General features: G+C 42.0%; 1 protein-coding gene across 2 annotated transcripts in view; it reads left to right on the top strand.

Annotated features, from left to right (window-relative positions):
- GPRIN3 (GPRIN family member 3) overlaps nt 1–23,346 on the top strand; it is a 204,259-nt gene that overhangs the window by 64,375 nt on the left and 116,538 nt on the right. The window contains exon 2 of one of the 2 annotated variants that reach the window (XM_040418155.1): nt 19,959–20,014. The exons of the other annotated variant lie outside the window; for it this stretch is intronic. The gene's annotated coding sequence lies outside the window, so the exon portion shown is untranslated. The remainder of the gene's footprint in view (nt 1–19,958; nt 20,015–23,346) is intronic. 2 annotated transcript variants of the gene reach the window in all.

The raw sequence follows: 23,346 nt of genomic DNA, 5'->3' as shown, positions 1-23,346 counted from the left end.
TACCATGGCAGCCAGGACGCTATTGAAGCACTGGCTGCCATAGTCAGCTCCATGCTGCTGTGTGCACAAAGCACAGAGCAGCAGGGACAGTGTGAGATCCTAGTCACCCTGATAGAGATCTATCAGGGGGAATAGGACAAGGGTTCTAGTCCCTAAGGGGGCTAAAAGTTAGTAAAAAAAAAAACACAAAAATATTAAGTATAAATGAAAAAGATTTATAAAAAAAAATACACATTAACAATAAACAAAAAAATACACATTAACAATAAACATATTAATTTTCAGCAGATTTGTGTAGGAATTTTTTTTTTCTCAAAAATGAAAATTCCCATAATATCGGTATAAATTATCGGCTATCGGCCTGAAAGTTCACAAATTATCGGTATCGGCCCTAAAAAATCAATATCGGTCGATCCCTAGTCCCAAGTAAGGTCGCTTTCCCACACTCAATGTTTTGGTCAGTGATTTCCATCGGGGATTGTGAGCCACAACCAGGAGTGGAGCCTCCACAGACATAAGGTATAAGGGAAAGATCTGCCCATGTTCTATGTTTTTGATCCACACCTGGTTTTGACTTAGAATCACTGATGGAAATCACTGACCAAACACTGAATAAGCAATGACTGTGTGAAAGCAGCCTAAGGGTCCCGTCACACGTCCGCAAAATGGGTCCGCATCTGTTCCGCAATTTTGCGGAATAGGTGTGGACCCATTCATTTTCAATGGGGCTGGAATGTTCTGTCCGCATCCGCATTTACATCCGCAAAATACATACGTGTGCATGAGGAATAGCTCATGTGGATTTTGTTGCAGAAACGTAGCAAAAACCGTACGAAAATCTGCACATAGAATTTGCATAAACTACTCTGTTGTGTGCGTATACATTGCATGTGTTAGGAACTTGTTTCTTATACATCTAGACTTTTGTCATTTTGTTTTCTATAGTAGAAAATACAAGAATGCTTCATTTGTCAGTATTCTCACCAATGTTCATATCTATGACAGTATAACGCCTCATGCACACGACCGTTGTTTGCTTCCGCGTCCGTTCCGCCGATTTTAGCGTTTCATGTGTGGACCCATTCATTTCTATGGAGCCGTTGAAAATGCGGATAGTTCACCGTTTAACATCCCCGTTCGTGATCCGTGGTTCCAGTCCATCAAAAAAATATAATCTGTCCTATTATTTCTGCGGAAAATGGTTCGCGGACCCATTCAAGTCAATGGGACCGCTAAAAAATGCGGAGGCACACAAGATTGTCATCCGCGTCCGCGTCCGTTTTATTCCTATCATTTGCATGGCAAACCTGTCTTAGACTTTTTTTTACATTCCTTTATGTCTGGTGATCCTCCAAAAATAAAGGAAGACACACGGAAACAGAAACAGATCACGGAACAACGGAACCCCATTTTGCGGAACGGAACACAACAATGGTCGTGTGCATGAGGCCTTATGCTGTTTTCTGACACAGCACACAAAGGTCCATCTGGCTACCATTTTTCTGAAACTTCAAGGGGTTGTCTGGGTTCAGTGCTGAACCCGTACATACCCATATTTTCACCCAGGCAGCCTCCCTGATGTTAGCATCAGAGCATCTCATGGTCCAATGCGCTCCCTTGCCCTGCGCTAGATCGCACAGGGCCCGGGCTATTTTGTTTACAACAACACACGGCAGTGTGTTCAGTGATGTCACCGGCTCTGATGGGCGTGCTTTAGCACTGCCCTAGCCGTTTTACAGGCTAGGGCAGCGCTAAAGCCCACCCATCAGTGGCGGTGACATTACCGGGCTTCCTGGCAGCCCCATGGAGAGCCCCGGTATGTCACCAGAACTCCGGAAAATGCCTTAGCCCTGCGCGATTTAGTGCAAAGGAGAGCATCGGAGCATGAACTGTTGCTCAAGTTAGGGGGGCTGCCTGGGTGAAAATGGAGGTATGTCCGGGTTCAGCTCTGAACCCGGACAACCCCTTTTAAAATGCACACGTTACAAATGTCTATTCACTTTAGGCCTGTCAGTCCTTATGGATTCTAGGATTGTTTCAAGCTATTGATTCCCTGTTTCAGGAGGCAGGATCCTATGGTAGTATGACAGAGCCATGTCTCACTCACCTGACCTAGATGCAGCAATGAAACGCCCCTGCTGATAACCCACATCTACCGTACAGGATACGTTCCCTCTTCACGTTAGGAACTAATGGCTTAGAGGATCTAACTTACTAACCAATGATTAATGGGATGGACTAGTATGATGCCAGGTTTTACAAGATATACCGATAATTGATTTGCTTAAATGTAGGCCGCTGCTTCCCCTTGAGAGTTCACATACTTCCAGCAAAACTATTAAATTTAGAAAGCACATTGGACATAATACTCAGGTATTCCAGCTGGTTTTAGCATAAAGAAGAGCAGTGTAAGCAGTAATACTGTACATAACTGAGAAAGGTGCAGAGACACTGCCATTGTGAGAAATGCAGATTCTTTCAGAAGTCGTTTTTAAAAACCACAGCCTTAATTAGTAATCTGTGCAGCCCTGCTGCCTTTGGCTTCATTGTGTCCCTTTCTTGTCCATGCAGTTACCATACGGTGTGGCCTGTACGTGTGGCAGCACCCTAGCAATCAATTTAAAAAACAGATAACTGCTACAGGTCTTTTTGTCAGAGCCACAAGATCTTGCGATAACTGGTGAGAGATCATGGTTTTACACTGTAGCCACATAGGGCACGATGGGAGCACTATGACTAAGGGTCCATTCACACATCCGTAGAATGTGTCCGCACCCGTTCCGCAATTATCCGGAACGGGTGCGGACCCATTCATTCTCTATGGGGCAGGAATGGAGGAGGACAGCACACAGTGTGCTGTCCACATCCGCATTTCCGGATCGTGGCCCCCGAATTTCCTGTCTGCGGCTCCGTAAAAAAATAGAACATGTCCTATTCTTGTCCGCAATTGCGGACAAGAATACGCAGTTCTATGGGGGTGCCGGCCGGGTGTATTGCGGATCCGCAATACACTACGGACGTGTGAATGGACCCTTAGGCCCGTGCCCGTGCTGCGGGCCGCATTGCACGATCGCCGGCCGTAGGTCAGCCGCATCGGATCGCGGACCCATTCACTTTAAAGGACATGTTCTATCTTTTTGCGGAACGGAAGTACGGGACGCAACCCCACGGAAGCACTCCGTAGTGCTTCTGAGGGGTCCCGTTCCGTGCGGTCATTCCGCAATTCCGGATTTGCGTGCCCATTGAAGTGAATGGGTCCGCATCCGTGATGCGGAATGCACACGGAACTGTGGCCGTGTATTGCGGCCCGCAATACGGCCACGGATCACACACGTTCGTGTGAACTCAGCTTTAGGCTGTTGTTTAGACTTATACTTTTATGTTGTTGAACTGCATTTATATGTCTATTGTAATATATCCTGTTCATTTGCAATGTTTTTGCACTGCACTGTTAAAGGGTTAATACGCAATCAGCTAATACTGAGAGACTTTGGGACTTTCCAGCCTGTGCACTGAGAGAACCATTGTAACGGACCGTTTCCGCAGACAAGGGGTTAAAATCTGTTTAGGCGATAAGCCCCTTTCTGAGGGACAGGCACAGCTACTGTAGGACACCAACCTCCCGAACTGGATACAAAGTAGCACTCCAAACTGGAACCTCACGAATAGCTGCTAGCAGACGAACAGGAAAAGCATACAATCCTGGCAATCGGTCTTCTAACAGCATACAGTGAATCCCCCCAATAACGAGACAAGGCTCCGTGTTAAGGGTCAAGCAGTGGTCTGACTGTACTTCACGTACAGCCTCTTTTATTCATAAACCACAAACATAGTACTGCCCACAGGGGTTTGAAATACAACCAATCAGTAATTAACAACACATACAATGTAACTACAGCAACCAATCGTTCACGCCCCCAGAGGACCAGAATGAAGACTGTGACATAGGACAACATATCCCCACAATGCATCATGGTTTCCTCCTCTCTGTCCAGACAACCTGAAGAGCAATCCAATTATCTCTGAGGACAAAGGGAGATCGCCAATACACATGTGAGGACAACAGAACAGACATCACCATTTAAACACACAATGGGACAATGGCACAATAGAAACACACCCAGCATTTTTCTCCCAAGCTGACAAGTTACACTTATTATAACTTGTTACAACTTTGTGAGTTTACATTGGCCATACATATAACTTACATCAATTTAAACAGCATACCTTTGGGACAAACCTATCCAAAATTCACTTGAATAGGTTCAGGGGTTTAAAAGTTAGTATATGGCCCATAATCCAGGGGCAAGAGGCCAGCAGCCAGTCCTCTCCAAAACCCAGTGGCGAGGTTGGTTTTGCCACAACCATCTATTGAAAATTTTATGCCCAGCCCAATTTTTTCTATGTAATTACTGTATATGCCAAACAGAACAGAAAAACTGAACAGAAACGGATACACAACGGAAACAAAAAACAGAACAACAGATCCATGAAAAACAGACCGCAAAACACTGAAAAAGCCACACAGTTGTGTGAAAGAGGCCTTAGGCTATGCTTCTCTAGTTTGATGATGTAACCAAAGGAAGCAGGGCTGCAGAGATTACTAATAAAAGCTGTGGTAACTTAAAAGTTGTATTAATTTAAAAACTACTTATGAAAGAGCATTCAGTTCTCACAATGGCCTTGGAGCAGTTGAAAATTGTATAAAAGAAGAGCAGTCCCTGGAGGTCTGCAGCTAGGGACTAGAGTTTAGTGGAAGAAACTCTGACAGACTGAATGAGTGACCAGAAGAAGTGGCTGATACCATGCCTGTCGATTGAGCTGCAGGCCCTGGGCCACCAGCCTTTTGGTCAGGGTATTAGCCTTCTGATACAGAAAGGAACAGCTAAGGCTACTTTCCCACTGGTGTTTTGGGCGGATCTGTCATTGACTTACATTGTGTGCCAGGACGGCTCCGTTTGACTCAGTTTTGTCAGGCGGACAGCAAAACGCTGCAAGCAGTGTTCTGGTGTCCGCCTCCAAAGCGGAATGGTGACTGAACGGAGGCAAACTGATGCATTCTGAACGGATTCTTTTCCATTCAGAGTGCATTAGGGCAAAACTGATTCGTTTTGGACTCTTGTGAGATCCCTGAACGGATCTCACAAACGGAAAGCCAAAACCCCAGTGTGAAAGTAGCCTAACTCATTTATTTCCTCAGCATGGAACCTTCTTCTGCCAGGTCTCCAATGAGACTGGAGAAGCCAGCTCAGTACATTACCTGGAATTTTTTTATACTATGAGTTTCTCTAGTAAAGAAACAAATTGGTTTATTGCAAACCCTGACTCTCTGTACTAATTTCCATTGGGTGCACCAAACCTTATCATCCTCTCCAGAGAGCAGCAATATGTGGTGATGCCTCGTCAGTGTCCAGGGGATCCAGTGTAGTGTTGGGGCCACCTCAAACCTGGCCACTGCACACACTGTATAAATATATATATATTTTTTTCAACTACGGTATATTTCAATAATTATGTGTTTTTTTTGTGAGAGCTGTTTTTCAGATTCCCCATGGAAGGTCCTCTCCAAAGCGCACCTTCATTTTAGGTGAATTTCAAAATAATTTGTGACGTCACTGGGCCTGCGGTAAACAGCGATAAGGCCGCGGTGCTACTGCCAGCGCCGCTGCCTTCTCAAACAGCTGATCGGCAGGGGTCCCGGGTGTTGGACCCCCGACGGTCAGATGCTGATGATCTATCCAGAGAATAGATCATCAGTTTAAAAAAACTGCAGAGCCCCTTTAAAGGGGTCGTCCAGCCTTATGCTCACAGGAGCATTTTGTATTCAAATAAAAAACCATACTCACCTGCTCCCCGCCGCTCCATTCCATGTATTCTGCACTTAAAAAGTGAAATTTGCACTGTGATTGGTTGCTATGGGTCATTTTTTTTTTTTAGACAGTTTTCATAGATCTGCCCATATAAGTAGTCTCATGCCATATGAAACCTGAACCTAGGTAATGATCAAGTTTCTGATGGATGTCCTGTTAGAGAAAAGAAAATCTGTGTGATTTGTCCTGCACAATGTCTTATGTACCCACATCATTCAAGGTCTATTCATTCTTAATCATTTCTTTACTGCTTTAAATCATACCTCCCGTGAAAAATCAAAAATTCACAATGCTCTTAGGGTACTTTCACACTAGCGTTTTTGTTTTCCGGTATTGAGTTCCGTCCTAGGGGCTCAATACCGGAAAAGAACTGATCAGTTTTATCCTAATGCATTCTGATTGGAGAGCAATCCGTTCAGGATGCATCAGGATGTCTTCAGTTTAGTCGCTCTTACGATATTTGGCCGGAGAAAATACCGCAGCATGCTGCAGTTTTCTCTCCGGCCACAAATCCTGAACACTGCCAGAATGCTGCATCCGGCATTAATTTCCATTGAAATGCATTAATGCCGAATCCGGCAAAATGGATCCTTTCTTTCCGTACGCGCATGCACAAACCATTAAATCTGTGAAAAAAATACCAGTATTGCAATGCATTTTTTAAAACAGATCCGCATCCGTATCCGTCTCACAAATGCATCCGTTTGCGTCCAGATTGCCGGAACTGCCTGCCGGAATCCCCTGCCGCAAGTGTAAAAGTACCCTTAGGCTACTTTTACACTAGCTTTAATATTTTCCGGTATTGAGATCCATCATAGGGTCTCAATACCGGGGGGGGGGGGGGGGGGGGGGAACGCTTCTGTTTTGTCCCCATTCATTGTCAATTGGGACAAAACGTAACTGAACAGAACGGAATGCTCTAAAATGCATTCCGTTCCGTTCTCATACCGGAGAGCAAACCGCAGGATCCGGCATGACCCACAATGCAAGTCAATGAGGACGGATCCGTTTTCTCTGACACAATCTGACACAATAGAAAACGGATCGTCCCCCATTGACTTTCAATGGAGTTCATGACGGATCCGTCTTGGTCATGTTACAGATAATACAACCGGATCAATTCATAACGGATGCAGACGGTTGTATTATCAGTAACTGAAGCGTTTTTGCTGATCCATGATGGATCCAGTAAAAACGCTAGTGTGAAAGTAGCCTTAGATCATCATGTTTAGTGCCTTTGAAAAGCTTTTCCCTTCAAAGCCCAGCTGTATGTACTGCAGACCTCTACCTCCTAATTGACTAACAGGAGATTGTTGTCATTGACTGCTATGTTACGGATTGAGTGGGGCTGCAGTTTGGTCACGTTCAATGTTTCTGCAAGCCTGCTAGCTCATATTATACTTGGCACATCTCCCCCTCTCTGCCCTGTTAGTGCACTCCCATACTTCACTTGACTCTATGCCAAGGCTTCTGTAAGCAAGACTTAAAATTACATTAATCAAGTGTGCAGCCTACAAGTGAATGAAGCAACAAATCATCATAGAACACTCACATTATATATATATATATATATAGAAGGAAACGGACAGCACTTCCAATAGAAAATCGTAATTTAATTGACCCAAGTGGGACAGTGAGGCAACGTTTCGGCTCGGACAGCGGAGCCTTGCTCAAGCATAAAACACAAGTGCATTACAGAGTATAAATAGACAGACATGATTGGGGGTGGAGCAATCAATAAACATGATAATTACAATACAATTATAATAAAATAGTAAGTGCAATATAGAGTGACATGATACAGTGCATGGCGGTAATCATAAAAAGCATAATTGCATGTGAAATACAAAAAAATTATGATAATATAGTGCAAAAAAAGGTAAAATACATAAATGACACCAATATATATCAGCTGCTATGTGTCATAATAATTAGATTAAAATATGAGCAGGTGGGGCAAAGGATAAGATCAGGAACATACCCATCGGGTACATCGTAAGTCCACATGCGGTCAATGGCCAAACTTGGCGTGTAACAACTATCAGTGCGCAAGCGCCAGGTTGCGTCTCGAATGTATGATCTCATGCCACAGCCGGGGTGGGCGTATCGTACGTCTCCCCCCCCAATTCAGACGCAGCAAGACAGGAAGCTGATACCAATGTTCCAATGCGCATGCCATATTGGATGTTGGCAAAGTTGCCCTAAGTTGTAATACTATTATAGTAGCGGCTGGCAGGAAGCAAATAGAGGAAGGGGAAACTCCTTGTCAAAGGGGTACACCATCCTGATAGTTGGGCATGCAGTATGAGCCCGACTGGCACCATCGTGCCGATCGCGCAACTAAGCACCGCCCCATACACACCTCCTACCACAGCCAAAAGCAGGGTTCTCCTGACAACTCTGGGATACAGTGTAAAAAAGTATATATCAAGGCTCAACCTGGACAATGGCACAGATGATAATAGCACAATTATATTTAACGAGCATAGGATTACGATGTTATTCCGTAGAGTATGTTCGTGTCTTCTCCATATTACTCCACATCATTCATCCAAAATTCTATGAGAAAAAGACAATAGAAATCATAAGTAAAAACTTATACAATCACTTATGTTCAACAACAATCACCACTACAGGATGTAAGACAAAACATAAAAGCAAAAGGCATTGTGAGGCAAACCAATCCTTTAAGAATATACCCCTGGATTGTAATCAATATTCAGAGCATTAGGTCTCAAGGTGTTCAATGTATGTATCCAGAACAGCTCCTTCTTTTTTAATAACAAAATTCTGTTACCTCGTCGTCTAGGTAAAGGAATGTGATCAATGATCCAACATTTTAATTCTCTCTCTGAATGATTTAACTCTACAAAGTGTTTGGGAATGGGCAAATCCTGGCGTTTCTTCCTAATGGTGGATCGATGGTTAAAAAAGAAGGAGCTGTTCTGGATACATACATTGAGCACCTTGAGACCTAATGGTCTGAATATTGATTACAATCCAGGGGTATATTCTTAAAGGATTGGTTTGCCTCACAATGCCTTTTGCTTTTATGTTTTGTCTTACATCCTGTAGTGGTGATTGTTGTTGAACATAAGTGATTGTATAAGTTTTTACTTATGATTTCTATTGTCTTTTTCTCATAGAATTTTGGATGAATGATGTGGAGTAATATGGAGAAGACACGAACATACTCTACGGAATAACATCGTAATCCTATGCTCGTTAAATATAATTGTGCTATTATCATCTGTGCCATTGTCCAGGTTGAGCCTTGATATATACTTTTTTACACTGTATCCCAGAGTTGTCAGGAGAACCCTGCTTTTGGCTGTGGTAGGAGGTGTGTATGGGGCGGTGCTTAGTTGCGCGATCGGCACGATGGTGCCAGTCGGGCTCATACTGCATGCCCAACTATCAGGATGGTGTACCCCTTTGACAAGGAGTTTCCCCTTCCTCTATTTGCTTCCTGCCAGCCGCTACTATAATAGTATTACAACTTAGGGCAACTTTGCCAACATCCAATATGGCATGCGCATTGGAACATTGGTATCAGCTTCCTGTCTTGCTGCGTCTGAATTGGGGGGGGAGACGTACGATACGCCCACCCCGGCTGTGGCATGAGATCATACATTCGAGAAGCAACCTGGCGCTTGCGCACTGCTAGTTGTTACACGCCAAGTTTGGCCATTGACCGCATGTGGACTTACGATGTACCCGATGGGTATGTTCCTGATCTTATCCTTTGCCCCACCTGCTCATATTTTAATCTAATTATTATGACACATAGCAGCTGATATATATTGGTGTCATTTATGTATTTTACCTTTTTTTGCACTATATTATCATAATTTTTTTGTATTTCACATGCAATTATGCTTTTTATGATTACCGCCATGCACTGTATCATGTCACTCTATATTGCACTTACTATTTTATTATAATTGTATTGTAATTATCATGTTTATTGATTGCTCCACCCCCAATCATGTCTGTCTATTTATACTCTGTAATGCACTTGTGTTTTATGCTTGAGCAAGGCTCCGCTGTCCGAGCCGAAACGTTGCCTCACTGTCCCACTTGGGTCAATTAAATTACGATTTTCTATTGGAAGTGCTGTCCATTTCCTTCTACATTTTTTGGGTAAGAAGTTATACCCTAGGACATAGCACCCGTCGTATTTGTTGTGAATTGGTGCTGTCATTTTTTCCCTTTATATATATATATATATATATATATATATACACACAGCTCTGCAACACACACATTATACACACAGCCCTGCAGCACACGCTATATACAGGGTGATTCAAAAGGGTTGGTGCAAAGGTAAAGGCCTGTATTTAAAGTAAACAAATTCTGCACTTGAGAAATGAAAAGTGTGCTGTGATTGATTGCTATGGGCAACAAAGTACATTTTATTGTAGACAGTTTTCATGAATGCGCCTCTTTGTGTATAGGTTAGTTCAAACCCGTAAACAAGAGGGCAGGTTTAAGATGGTGACATTGTATCAGGAAAAAGATTTTTGCATGTTGTAAATTGCAAAAACGGTGGGGATTATTTATTATAGTGAAATACGTCTATATTAGGCGTATTTCAGGCTCAGATTGCGATGCAATGGTTAGTTGCGTCGCAATCTGTGACTTTTCTGTGCTCACGCCAGGTCTAAAAAAGAATTCATTTTAGGTGTAGAAAATGGTCTAAATGTAAGACAGCTAGGAAGATGGCTTACATTTAGACCGGCACTGGATGCGCCAAAGTTATGTAGAGGCCTTGCCTGTTCATAACTTTGGCGGACCCACCGCCAGATCTAGGGGTTATTAAGACCGGCAACTAAAACCCCTGTTGTCTCCTGTGACACTACAGTATGTCTATGTAAGGCATCTTTCCCAAGAAGAAGGTTTCTGAACTTTAGGTTGCCTAGTTTACTAGTCCTAGTTAAGTTGTGTTTATTCTGACTGCCCGTATACCAAACTCTCCCTGTTTACCGATTCTAACCTTCTGCTGCCTGTCCTGACTGCTGCCTATTTACGATATTGGCTGCCTGCCCAGATCTCGGACTTGTTTCACGGATGCGCAAAGACTCTGCCTGCCCTGACCTCAGCTTGCTTCTTGACTATGAGTATTACCTGATCCCCTTGGTGACTTGCACTGGTGTCTCTGACCCCCATGGATCATATGCTAACTACAGTATACCAGGACTATTTCAAGAGGTAGCGGCCTGGTGTTCCCCTGCAGCCAAAGCCAGATACTTATATAGGGATTAAAGGGTGAAAACCAGAGGACCACTAGGATAATGCCCTCAGGAATAGCCCAAAGCTAAACTGGTTCCACAACCATTGTCATTTACAGTAGTGTATCAGTGAGATTGCTCCTCCTTATTTCCAGTTGAATGTTCGCTGATGCCTGAATGAAACTCTACTGAAATCTTGTATCAACAATGCTGGAATAAACAATTCACCAATGTTGTGCTGGCCTCCATAAACACCAGATCACCCTGTAACTTCTTTCTGTGGAGCTACATCAAGTGTATCTGACAACCTCCCCGCCCCTGCGTAGACAGGGTCTGAACGACCTGAGACAACTTGAAAAAGTGGAGTCCACATCCGAGGATATGCTAGTAAACGTCTGGACAGAACTGGACTGCAACCTAGACATCTGCCGTGTCACCAATTGTGCGCACATCGAACACTTGTAGTTTATAGCAAAAATCTGTATAGATGGTGTGTCTTTTCATGTTAATAAATTTGTTATGTTCTTTCAGTTATACTGAGGCTATATTTTTGCACCATTCTTTTTGAATCAACAATTCTTTATATATGCATGTGCAGTTTTTAATACATTACACTAGGGATCGACCGATATAGATTTTTTTAGAGCCGATACCCATACCGATTATCTGTATTCCGATAATTCCTACACAAATATGCAGAAAATGAATATGTTTATTGTTAACGTGTAAGTTTTTATTTTTATAAATCTTTTTTTTACTAACTTTTTGCCCTCTTAGGGACTAGAACCCTTGTCCTATTCACCCTGATAGAGCTCTATCAGGGTGAATAGGACCTCACAATGTCCCTGCTGCTCTGTGCTTTGTGCACACAGCATCAGGGATGTTTCCATGGCAGCCAGGGCTTCAATAACGTCCTGGCTGCCCTGGTAACCGATCGGAGCCCCAGGCTTACACTGTTGGGTCTCCGATGGCAGCTGCCACTAAGGAGGAGGGGAGAGGGGTGGGTGGGGGGGGGCGGACTGCGTCACCAATGTTTTTAATACTGGGGTCGGGGGGGGGGCGCACTGCGCCACCAATGAAGATAACTCTCTCATTAATTCATATAGAGGAGGCGGGAGCTGGCTGCAGAATCACATAGCCGGCTCCCGACCTCCATGAGCAGTAGCTGCGATCCGCGGGAGTTAACCCCTCAGGTTCGGCACCTGAGTGGTTAACTACCGCAGATCGCAGCTGCTTGTCATAGAGGTTGGGAGCCAGCTATGTGATTCTGCAGCCAGCTCCCGCCTCCTGTATATGAATTAATGAGAGAGTTATCTTCATTGGTGGCGCAGTGGCCACAGACCCTCCCCTCCTCTTGTCCTCCCTCCTCTCATTGGTGGCAGCGGCACAGGGGGAGGGAGACACTGCATCCTTCTCCCCTGTGCTGCTAAGGGAACAACGATCGCACTGACAGCAGCGCGATCCGTGTTCCCGATTCGTTATCGGAATATCGGCAAAATAGATGCTGATACCGATAACTTTCAAAATCCTGAATATCGGCCGATAATATCGGTAAAACCGATAATCAGTCGATCCCTACATTACACATGGAGGTGCATATCCTTTGATATATCCCTTACAGCCATACCTTATCCTTGTTTTCAACAGCAAATAAGGTCTGATCCAACCAATTAAAATCCAAAAATACATACTTACTGGATTATAAAATGCAACATTAAAGAAGAAAAAATACTGCTAAAAAGAGCCTACATTTTACAGTCTGCAGTAATAGTAGTAGAGTAATCCAGCAGTGCTAGACCCTCTGCCTGATTCCGTAGTGATCCGGCAGAGCACTCATATAGCATCCGCACACTTCTCACTGTCCTTGCCGAGCACTGATCTGTGTGATCACTGCAGGCAGAGAGGACTAGTGGAGAGGCTACTTTCACATATGTGGTTTTGTTTTCCGGTTTGGAGATCCAGCAGAGGATCTCAAAACTGGAGCAAAACCGTTCTCTTTGATTTAACCCTTTCTACCCCGGGCCAGTTTTCACCTTCATGCCCAGGCCATTTTTTGCAAATCTGATGTGTCACTTTATGTGATAATAACTTTGGAACACTTTTACTTATCCAAGCCATTCTGAGACTGTTTTCTCGTGACATATTGTTCTTCACGAGTGGTAAATTTGTGTCAATATCTTTTTCCTTTATTCATAAAAAAAAATCCCAAATTTACCAAAAATTTTGAAACATTCACAATTTTCTATATTTGAATTTCTCTACTTTTAAGACAGATAGTAATGCCTCATAAAATAGTTATAGGCCATCATTCCCCATATGTCTGCTTTATGTTGGCTACATTTTATAAATGTCATTATTTTTTTTTTTTTTAGAACCTTAGAAGGCTTAGAAGTTTAGAAGCAATTTGTCAAATTTTCACCAAAATTTCCCAAATAATTTTTTTAAGCACCAATTCAGATATAAAGTGATTTTGAGAGGCTTACATAATGGAAACCACCCATAAATGACCCCATTTTATGAAATACACCCCTCAAATTATTCAAAACTTTAGGGTTTCACAAGAATTAAAGGAAAATGGAGGTGAAATTTCATTTTTTATGCCGATTTTTCATGTTAATCAATTTTTTCATGCAACACAGCAAGGGTCAACAGCAAACTAAACATCGATATATATTAGGGCTCATGCACACGACCGTATGTATTTTGCGTTCTGTAAAAAACGGATCCGCAAAAACTACGGATGACGTCCGTGTGCATTCCGTATTTTGCGGAACGGAACAGCTGGCCCCTAATAGAACAGTACTATCCTTGTTCGTAATGCGGACAATAAACGGACATAGGGAAACGGAATGCATACGGACTTCTGTTTTTTTGCGGACCCCGAATGGATCCGTATATGGTCCGCAAAATAAACAAAACAGAACAGACATGGAAACAAAATACGTTTGTGTGCATGAGCCCTTACTCTTATTCTGCAGTTTACAGAAATACCCCATATGTGGTAGTAAACTACTGTTAGGGCATGTGGCAGTGGTCAGAAGGAAAGGAGCACCATTTTGTATTTGAAGAGACCCTGACGTACCCCCTACAGTGGAAACCCTCAAAAAGTGACCCCATTTTGGAAACTACACCCTTCAAAGAACATATAAGGGGGGACCCCCTAAGCGTTTTACGGAATTTGAAAACACTTGGCTGTGAAAATGAAGAGTTTCATTTCTTCCAATAAAATGTTGCTTTAGCCCCAAATTTTTCATTTTCACAAGGGGTAACAGGAGAAAAAGCACCCCAATTTGTGCTCCTGCACCCGCCCGATCAGAGTGCCGTAGTACTACGGCACTGGTCGGGAAGTCACTTCCCGCAGGGCTGTACTATTATGGCGCTGGCCGGGAAGGGGTTAATGCACCAGGATGTATCTGTTCCGTTAGGATGCGGATGTATTAAATCGAAATGGAACAAACCACAAACGGACCACAATGGAACAAAACCACTGACTTACTTTTTTTTTGCTGCCAGATCCGTTTTGTTCCATTTCGCAGACCAGACACAAAACCGCACAAACTGGAACTGATGCATCCTGAATGGATTTTTCTCAATTCAGAATGCATGGTTACAAAACTGAAGCGTTTTGCTCTGGTTTTGAGATCCTCTGCCGGATCTCAAAACCGGAATATAAAACCGCAGATATGAAAGTAGCCTTAGAAACACAGCCCTCTCCATGCAGCAGAAAAAGAGATGAAAGCTCTCACTAATTGCAACTTGAGGAGCTCGATGATGTTACAAGTGGAAGTAGAAAGACCAGGAAGAGCGTATAGTGGATGCTGGTGTATAGAAATGTGTTTTTTTTTTTTTTCATTTAAAGGTGTGTAGCGGTGCTGTGCGTGCAGCAGAGCTGTATATGTGTATCACTTGATCCCTTGTGCATGCAGCAGTGCTGTGTTTGTGTTGTTTATAATTAGAGATGAGCGAATTTTATGTTATGAAATTCGCTCACGCTCCATTTGGTGGTAAAATCGGAATTGCGTTATGGGTGCCCTTACCACGGACCATAACGCAATTCTATGATGGAATGCATACCACCAGAAGAAGCGTGAACAAATTTCAAAATATGAAATTCGCTCATCTCTATTTATAATGTGTATGTGGGAGAATTGGCTGTGTATATGTGCTGTGCGTAGAGAAGAGTTGTATGTGTGTATATACTGTGCATGCAGTGTGTGTATATAATGTGCCTACTGCAGAGCTGTGTGTGTTTGTATATTGTGAGTACTGCGGAGTTGTGTGTGTGTGTAAAATGTGCATACTGCAGAGCTGTGCATGTGTATTTGTGTAATTACATGATCATGGAAACAGCAAAAAAATACTTCAAAGTAATATTAGAGTAGAACAAACATGTCAGGACACTACAGAGCAATATCGGAAAAGCAAATGACAGTAGACACATTATTTGGCTGAACCCGGACGTACCCATATTTTCACCCAGGTAGTCCCCCTGATGCTAGCATCGGAGCATCTCATGCTCCGATGCGCTCCCTTGCCCTGCACTAGATCGCACAGGGCACGGGCTCTTTTGTTTATAACAACAGACTGCCAAGGGGAGGGGGCGTTTTACTGGCTAGGGCAGTGTTAAAGCCCGCCCATCGGTGATGGTGACATCACCGAGTTTCCTGGCAGCCCCATGGAGCAGCCGATTCGTCACCGGAACTCTTGAAAATGCCTTTGCCGTGCGCGATTTAGTGCAGGGCAAAGGAGAACATTGGAGCATGAACTTCTCCGATGCTCAAGTCAGGGGGGCTGCCTGGGTGAAATGGCGGTATGTCCGGGTTCAGCTCTGAACCTGGACAACCCTTTTAAATACCTTAAGCTATACCCTAAAGTTATTGACATTGACCCCTTAACTTCATTGAACCACGAGAGAAGTTTTAATAAGTAGAAAATATTTTCTGCTGTCTTAAAGAGGACCTTTCATTAGTTTAAAAACTAAAAACTAACTATATCAGTGGGCAGAGCGGCGCCCAGGGGTCCCCCTTGTCGGGGGGTAATAATTCAATTAGGAATTATTAATTATGGTCATAAAAATAATTAACCATAAAAAAATTTAATTTATAAAATTTGTCATAAATTCTTAAAATCATGACCTGGTGAATTGTAGACAACCTAATTGATACAATTCACATCTGAGTCCGACGATTTCCTCAGATAAATAAGTTCTTTTTGACGTGAGATGATGTTAATGATAAAATGTAGTTCTGCATTATACAATAATACGCAGGTATTATAAAAATATGCAGATTTATTGGTTACAAGATTATAAACATATATAAGTAAATAAACACAATGATACATGCAAATGAATATATATAGCGTTAATATAAAGCATTACAAGCTTAACAATACATGTGAGTGGAAATAACTTGTCACATTATAACCAAGCTATTATTAGGTTAGGATATCAAAATATGAACATAAGTTATATACATTATTTCTGTTCAGAGAAAACCTCATGATATCAAGATGGGCATGTCTAATCCTAGACATCAATATAGAATGCTAAATACATTCTGCCCCCCCTAACCAACTACACATCACATGACTTCAAGATGGGCAAATCCATTCAAGGATATAACTTAGAAGAGAGAACTGTATCCTTCCGCCCCATCCTGGACTATTTTCACATATATAACTTTGGTAAGACTATTAAGACAAATAACAGGGATCTAGGATCTTAAACGGGAAGGACTTGAAACAAGTCTTTCCTGTGGGAATCCATCACTTAGCTTGGCAAAGAATGTTCTATCAATATATATATATAAGCAATTATTTAATGCTTTGCTAGATTATGAGTCTAGATTCTTCTGCAGGTAGAATGAAGCCTCACAATATCCTAAGACTACATCTCAATATGGAGATTATTAATTAATTTAATTATTTATTTATTCGCCAATCTAGATGGTATAATTTCACCCACACTATCAAATTAGTCTTAATAAAATGAAATATCATTTTCTGTGTCTCTTACCAAGTCCTAGTAGGAATCTCACTTCTGCTCCTAGGAAAGCTGGGTGGTCCATCATAGCGCATCTCACCATGGCTTTCATCTTGATAAACCCCTCTAGAGAGTTCAACTTCTCTTCCTCCTCTCTCCTCTTTCTCCTTCCTTTCTCCCTTTCTCCTCCTCTCTACCTCCTGTGTATGGCTTATGATCACAAACTTATCAGTTAGACACACCTTCCTAGTTTGGAACTTTCCAATCATTGTCGGATGGGCGTGACCATTGATAAAAGATGTGACATCATAACCTTACCCAGAATGCACTTTTGCTACTGTTGTAATGTCACCTACTGATACCTAGGTAGCACTACTGTATAAGCTATTTGCATCATAGTATAAAGGGTTAACTTATGTAAGTCTGAATATACATTTTGACCTTAGAAGCTTTAATTCAAAGCTATAGGGATTAATTCTGACACTTGTAGCAATTAGAGACAGACCTCTAGGCGTCTCTCTAAATGTTTCTCACACTGTTAATTTATGGATCGTAAATAACTTGAATGGCTTTGTTTTCTCACAGAGATATCAGTACCTCCTCTGCCATACCAAAGATGTGATTAATGGTTACAAAATAGACATCTTTACAGACACTCTTTTAGAGGCAGATACTCTTCTAATGAGAAATATATACAATATACTGGATATATGTTGTCTTCGTAACATATAACAATATAATATAAACAAATATATATATATATATATATATATGTCCTACTGATTGTCTTATGCTAAGGACTAACTAAGGCTCAATAAATGAATACATTCATATTATATATTTTGCTTCATTAATAAATGCCTAATTGTATAGGTAATTATTACCAGCTACATAGAGCTCATCTTTATCTCCCGTCATAAATTTAAAAGTAAACAAGGAGGCTTCATTCCAAAACTGGTCTATTCATGAGAAGGATAACACTGAAGAGTATAAACCTTTGTGTGACCTTAATTTGGCCTACTCAAGACATACAAAATTGCAACTATAGTTGAGCATGGCTCTTAAAGGCAATGAACATCCATCTTGACTAGAATGAATTGGATATCAATGCATTTACCTATGAAAAGGCACAACACCCTGCACTTGCTAGTATGTCTGGGCGCCGCTCCGTTCGCCCAGTATAGGCTCCGGTGTGTGCAGCTCCCTCTTTTGTACGGGGCAGAGTTTTTGTATTAGGGTTGTCCCTTGCTGCAGCGCTGGCCAATCGTAGCGCACAGCTCATAGCGTGGGAGTCCCAGGCTATGAGCTGTGCGCTACGATTGGCCAGCGCTGCAGCAAGGGACAACCCTAATATAAAAACTCTGCCCCGTACAAAAGAGGGAGCTGCACACACCGGAGCCTATACCGGGAGAACGGAGCGGCGCCCAGACATACTAGTAAGTGCAGGGGGACCCCTGGGCGCCGCTCTGCCCACTGATATAGTTAGTTTTTAGTTTTTAAACTAGTGAAAGGTCCTCTTTAACCTGAGGTGTGTCTTATCATCCAAAAAATACAGTAGTTGAATAAAATCCCTCTGTGTGCAATCGAATTGTCACATGATCTGTCGCACAATATGAGTATAAATGCCAATTACTATAGCGCAGCACAAAATACTGCTGCAGCAGAACCAAATACAACAGTACAGCACAAAATACAGCACCAGCAGCACATAATACCTCCTATGGCACTCCCTAATATCCCCCCAGTAATAATAATTCCCCTATAGGACCCTCCTCATAAATAATGCCCGTATACTGCCATAAGTAATAATAATGCCCCATATAGTGCAACTAGTAATAATTCCTCCTTTAATGTCCTTAGTAATAATAATGCCTTTATAGTGCCCCATTGTATTAATAACGGCCCTATAGCACCTCTGGCATTATTAATACTCTCTGTTGTTCCCCCAGTAATACTAATGCAGCATTAATGCCACCCTCTTGTGCTCCAGTATTAATAATGGCCTCTATAGCACCCCCTATAGCGCCCTTAACAACAATAATAATAATGCCCCCTATAGTTCTTCCACCAATACTAACCCACTATTGCGACTCTCTAGTTATAATAATGCTCCCAGTAATGCCCTATAATGCCTCCAGTATTAGTACTAAGCATGTCCGCCCAGTGCCCCCAGTAATGCCCCACCTCAGTATTTTACTGTATTACCATCCTATGGACGCCAATGCAGTTGAATTCAGGAGGGCACCTGTGGCCATTTGGTTGCTGCATAAGTACCTGGCACTTCCAGCATTAATTAACAATGGGAGTTGGGGAATACAATATCTCCTTATGGAAAGCACCTTAAACAAAGGGATTTTACCAATTTTAACAATGGACAATGGAAGTGTAACAGTATTATGTAGATGCCGGTCCTGAAGAGGGTGTGGGCACCAACAAAGGCTCATATACCGCTAAAGTTACACTAGAGTAATTTAAGTGGAAATAGGTGGAGTGGCTTAGACAAAGCCCAGACCACAATTGAATTGAAAATATGGCAAGACTTGAAGACTGCTGTACATGAACACAACCCATCGACAGTAACTTGAAGTAATGAGTGAGATGAGTTTTGCCTGGAAGAATAAACAACAATTCCATTGTCTAGATGTGCTAGGGTCATAGAAACATGCCCCAAGAGACCTGAATCTTTAATTGTAGCAAAATATGTCTCCACAAAGTAATGACTTTAAGGGGCTGAATACTTATGCACGTTAAAGTTCTCTGTTATTTTGTCTTAATTATTCTTTGTGTCACAGTAAAACATATTTGCACTTGTAAAGTACTATTGTGTAAATCAAATGGTACAACCCCCTCAAAAATCCATTTTAATTCTAGGTTGTAATGAAACAAAACAGGAAAAACACCAAGTGGGAGATGAATACTTTTGCAAGGTACTGTACTAGCCTGTTTCCCTTTTAAATGTTTCACTATAAAATTTTGGTCAGTAAGGCTTACTAAATACAGTACATTCCTTAAAGAGGATTTGTCACCAGATTTCACAATACAAACTGCAAAGATTATTAAATAAATACTTGATGTGATGGGGGCAGTGTGCCTACTTTGAAAATCCATGCCAGAATGAGTGTATAATAATTTTATGATATTAAAATGAGCATTTTTTAGTCCAGCTAGAGAGTGAGAGAACTGATTAAGGACTGTTTCACATCTGCGTTTCAGCAGATCTGGCAGACTGTACCGGCCAGGAACAACCTGCCGGATCCGCTACTGCCGGGTGCAACCGTTTGCTGCCAAAATTCTATCCGGCTGCATTCACTATAATGGGGACTGGCGGAGATTTGGAGATTCTGCAAATATGCAGAAGAGCGGCCAGACAAATACAGTTGCGTGGCATTTGCAGCAGTATTTGGCCTCTCCTCAACAGATTTGCTTGTTTTGCGGATGGATCTCTGCCGGTCCCCAATATAGTGAATGAGGCCGAATGGAATTCTTGCAGCGCACGGTTGCGCCCGGCAGTGACAGATCTAGCAGGCTGTTCCCGACCGGAACAAGCCAATCTAGTGTATACATGAACTGAACTTAGTCACCACCCTCCGAGCCTAAATGACAAACTTCAGTTTGTACTGATCAGTGAGATTTCATCCACAGGGGAGGAAATATACTGGAAGGAACTTGTCAGTCATTTTAGGTGCATGGAGATTGAGTTTAACTCATCAATACACTTGGAATGATCAGCTCTCACTCTCTAGCTGGAATCATAAAATGCTCAAAAGGATTATACAGACATTCACTTTTTTTTATTTAACAATTATAAATATTACATATTAAAGAAAAATTGCAACATATGTAAAAAAAAATACCCCACCCCTCAACTCTCTCCCCCTCAAAGATGCAACATATGATCAGAAAATAAAAAAACAAAACATTGATTAAATAAGGAAATATTTTATAATCCCTGTCTCTCCTGTCTTTCAATTAATTGAATAAGACAGCTCTCCTCTCCCGATTCCTCTACTCATTGGTTAGCATTCTTATTTGGGTCAGAAAAAAGGTTTTTAAAATATTAGTAATCTGATCAGAGATTTGGTAAGGAGGGAAAAAAACAGGTTAAGCTTTCATGTCTAATAGCAGGTGGGGAGAGGAGAATTTTTATGAATACAAAGGAGAGAAGGGAATAGAGGGTCAATGTCCTAGACCACTACCAGCAAACTCTAAATCTGAAACCTTCACCACTCTGGTTAGTTAGACCTAAAGCTACCCCTAGGTGTTCACCAGAAGCCGCCACAAGGCTGGTTGGACTTGGCTGTTAGGGACCTAGGTTACATCTTTAGAATAATATGGCAGAAAACAGGCGTGCGCTCACAGCATACCAATCAGGTGCCATGGAGTAGAAGAAGAGTAGATCAAGTCAGCGTCTAAGCCAGGAAAATCTGTGGAAGTCAAAACAGTAGACAAGGAGTTAATTCAGAAACAAGTCAAGGAGTCAACAGTGGAAGTGGAAGGTCCAACAGAAATTCTACACTGTTCTAAGCACAAAGAGCAAACAAGAGACAAGAATCCAAGAACTTCAGACACTGAGAAGCAGTAAGTGTTTGACTTAAATTCCCGCCTAGCTCTGGGAGTGGACGTCGATACAGGGACCTGATTGGCCTGGCGTCCAGACTCACTGATAGGTCAACCAGCTGGAGTTTGGCTGGTTCACCCTCCTGGAACAGTCTGTAGGAACATTGCTGGATAAATTCCTGACAAGGATTTTCAGTTTGTGATACAATACTTTATTTTGTAGCTAGACAGTTTCAGTTCTTGATTACATGGAATAAATTTGTATTTGTGGATAACCTGATAAGGGATAGCAAAGGCCCATGAAAGATTTTATTTTTTTATTTTTTTGAGTTGGACAAATAGCTAGGAAAGCATTAACAAATACCTAAAATTAAAATTGAAGCAGAAACTTTAGGAAAAAATAAGGCCCATGCATGAAATTTAAGATATTTCCAGGATGCTCTTAAAAATTCAAGCAGTACATGTGAAGAGGTCTACACGTACCTACTTCCTGACACTCTGTTCAGGCTCTATGGCTGTCCTCACTGTACTTCTGGTCCCACCTGTTAATATCTGCATGAATGATGTTGAGTGTTGTTGCAACCAATGACTGGCTTTAGCAGTCATGTTCTAAAGTGGCATGTCACGGCTGGGCCACGTGTAGCTTGGGGTCAGGTGACCTCTGAGGCCAGTCATTGGATGTACAGTAACTGTACAAATGATCCAGTCTGTGCGGAATTTGACAGCTGAGGGCCGGAAATCCAGTGAAGACAGCCCAGGAACCACATAGCTGAAACCAAGTTCTTTTTACAGAATCTGCTGGTTGCAAGGGGATTTAAAAAAAAAAAAAAAAAAACGGGGACAACCCCTTTCGGGTGTTTCTGTGTTTTTTTTTACATTTATTAGAAGTGAATATGTTGACACAGGTTAAGTGTTGGAGAAGAGAGGGGATGTGGCTGATAGTTGTCCGAGTATAGAATATCGACATGGTTGTATTATTAATATATTCATTTGCCGCACACAGTGATGGCCACTGAGAATACAGGTCTTTTTCACTTAGACAGTTCTGAAGAGATTCTTAGTTTGTCTAGAGAGAAGAGTCTACTATCTTAGCTATATTAAAAATTGAAAAAGTTCTGTGATGGTGGCTGTGATCTTAGACATAAATAAAAATGTATGTCCTCTTACATTGGAAGATTGAGAAATTAATGGGAGTTGCACTATTATATATAAAAATTTACATAGGATAACTCACTGTTTTATGTTTAATTATTTGTACTATACACCAAAGAGACTAACTAAAATTTGTATAAAAAAAAAACTAAATAGGGGTGGTGGTAAATGCAATAGAGATGAATTGGGGATTATTAATTTACACTCACCTAAAGAATTATTAGGAACACCATACTAATACGGTGTTGGACCCCCTTTTGCCTTCAGAACTGCCTTAATTCTACGTGGCATTGATTCAACAAGGTGCTGATAGCATTCTTTAGAAATGTTGGCCCATATTGATAGGATAGCATCTTGCAGTTGATGGAGATTTGAGGGATCCACATCCAGGGCACGAAGCTCCCGTTCCACCACATCCCAAAGATGCTCTATTGGGTTGAGATCTGGTGACTGTGGGGCCATATTAGTACAGTGAACTCATTGGCATGTTCAAGAAACGAATTTGAAATGATTCGAGCTTTGTGACATGGTGCATTATCCTGCTGGAAGT

Source organism: Bufo bufo, chromosome 2 (genome assembly GCF_905171765.1).
Source record: "Bufo bufo chromosome 2, aBufBuf1.1, whole genome shotgun sequence".
In the NCBI taxonomy this organism is placed as follows: domain Eukaryota; kingdom Metazoa; phylum Chordata; class Amphibia; order Anura; family Bufonidae; genus Bufo; species Bufo bufo.
The sequence above is the reverse complement of the archived record's forward strand: the minus strand, read 5'-3'. Positions and strand labels throughout refer to the sequence as shown.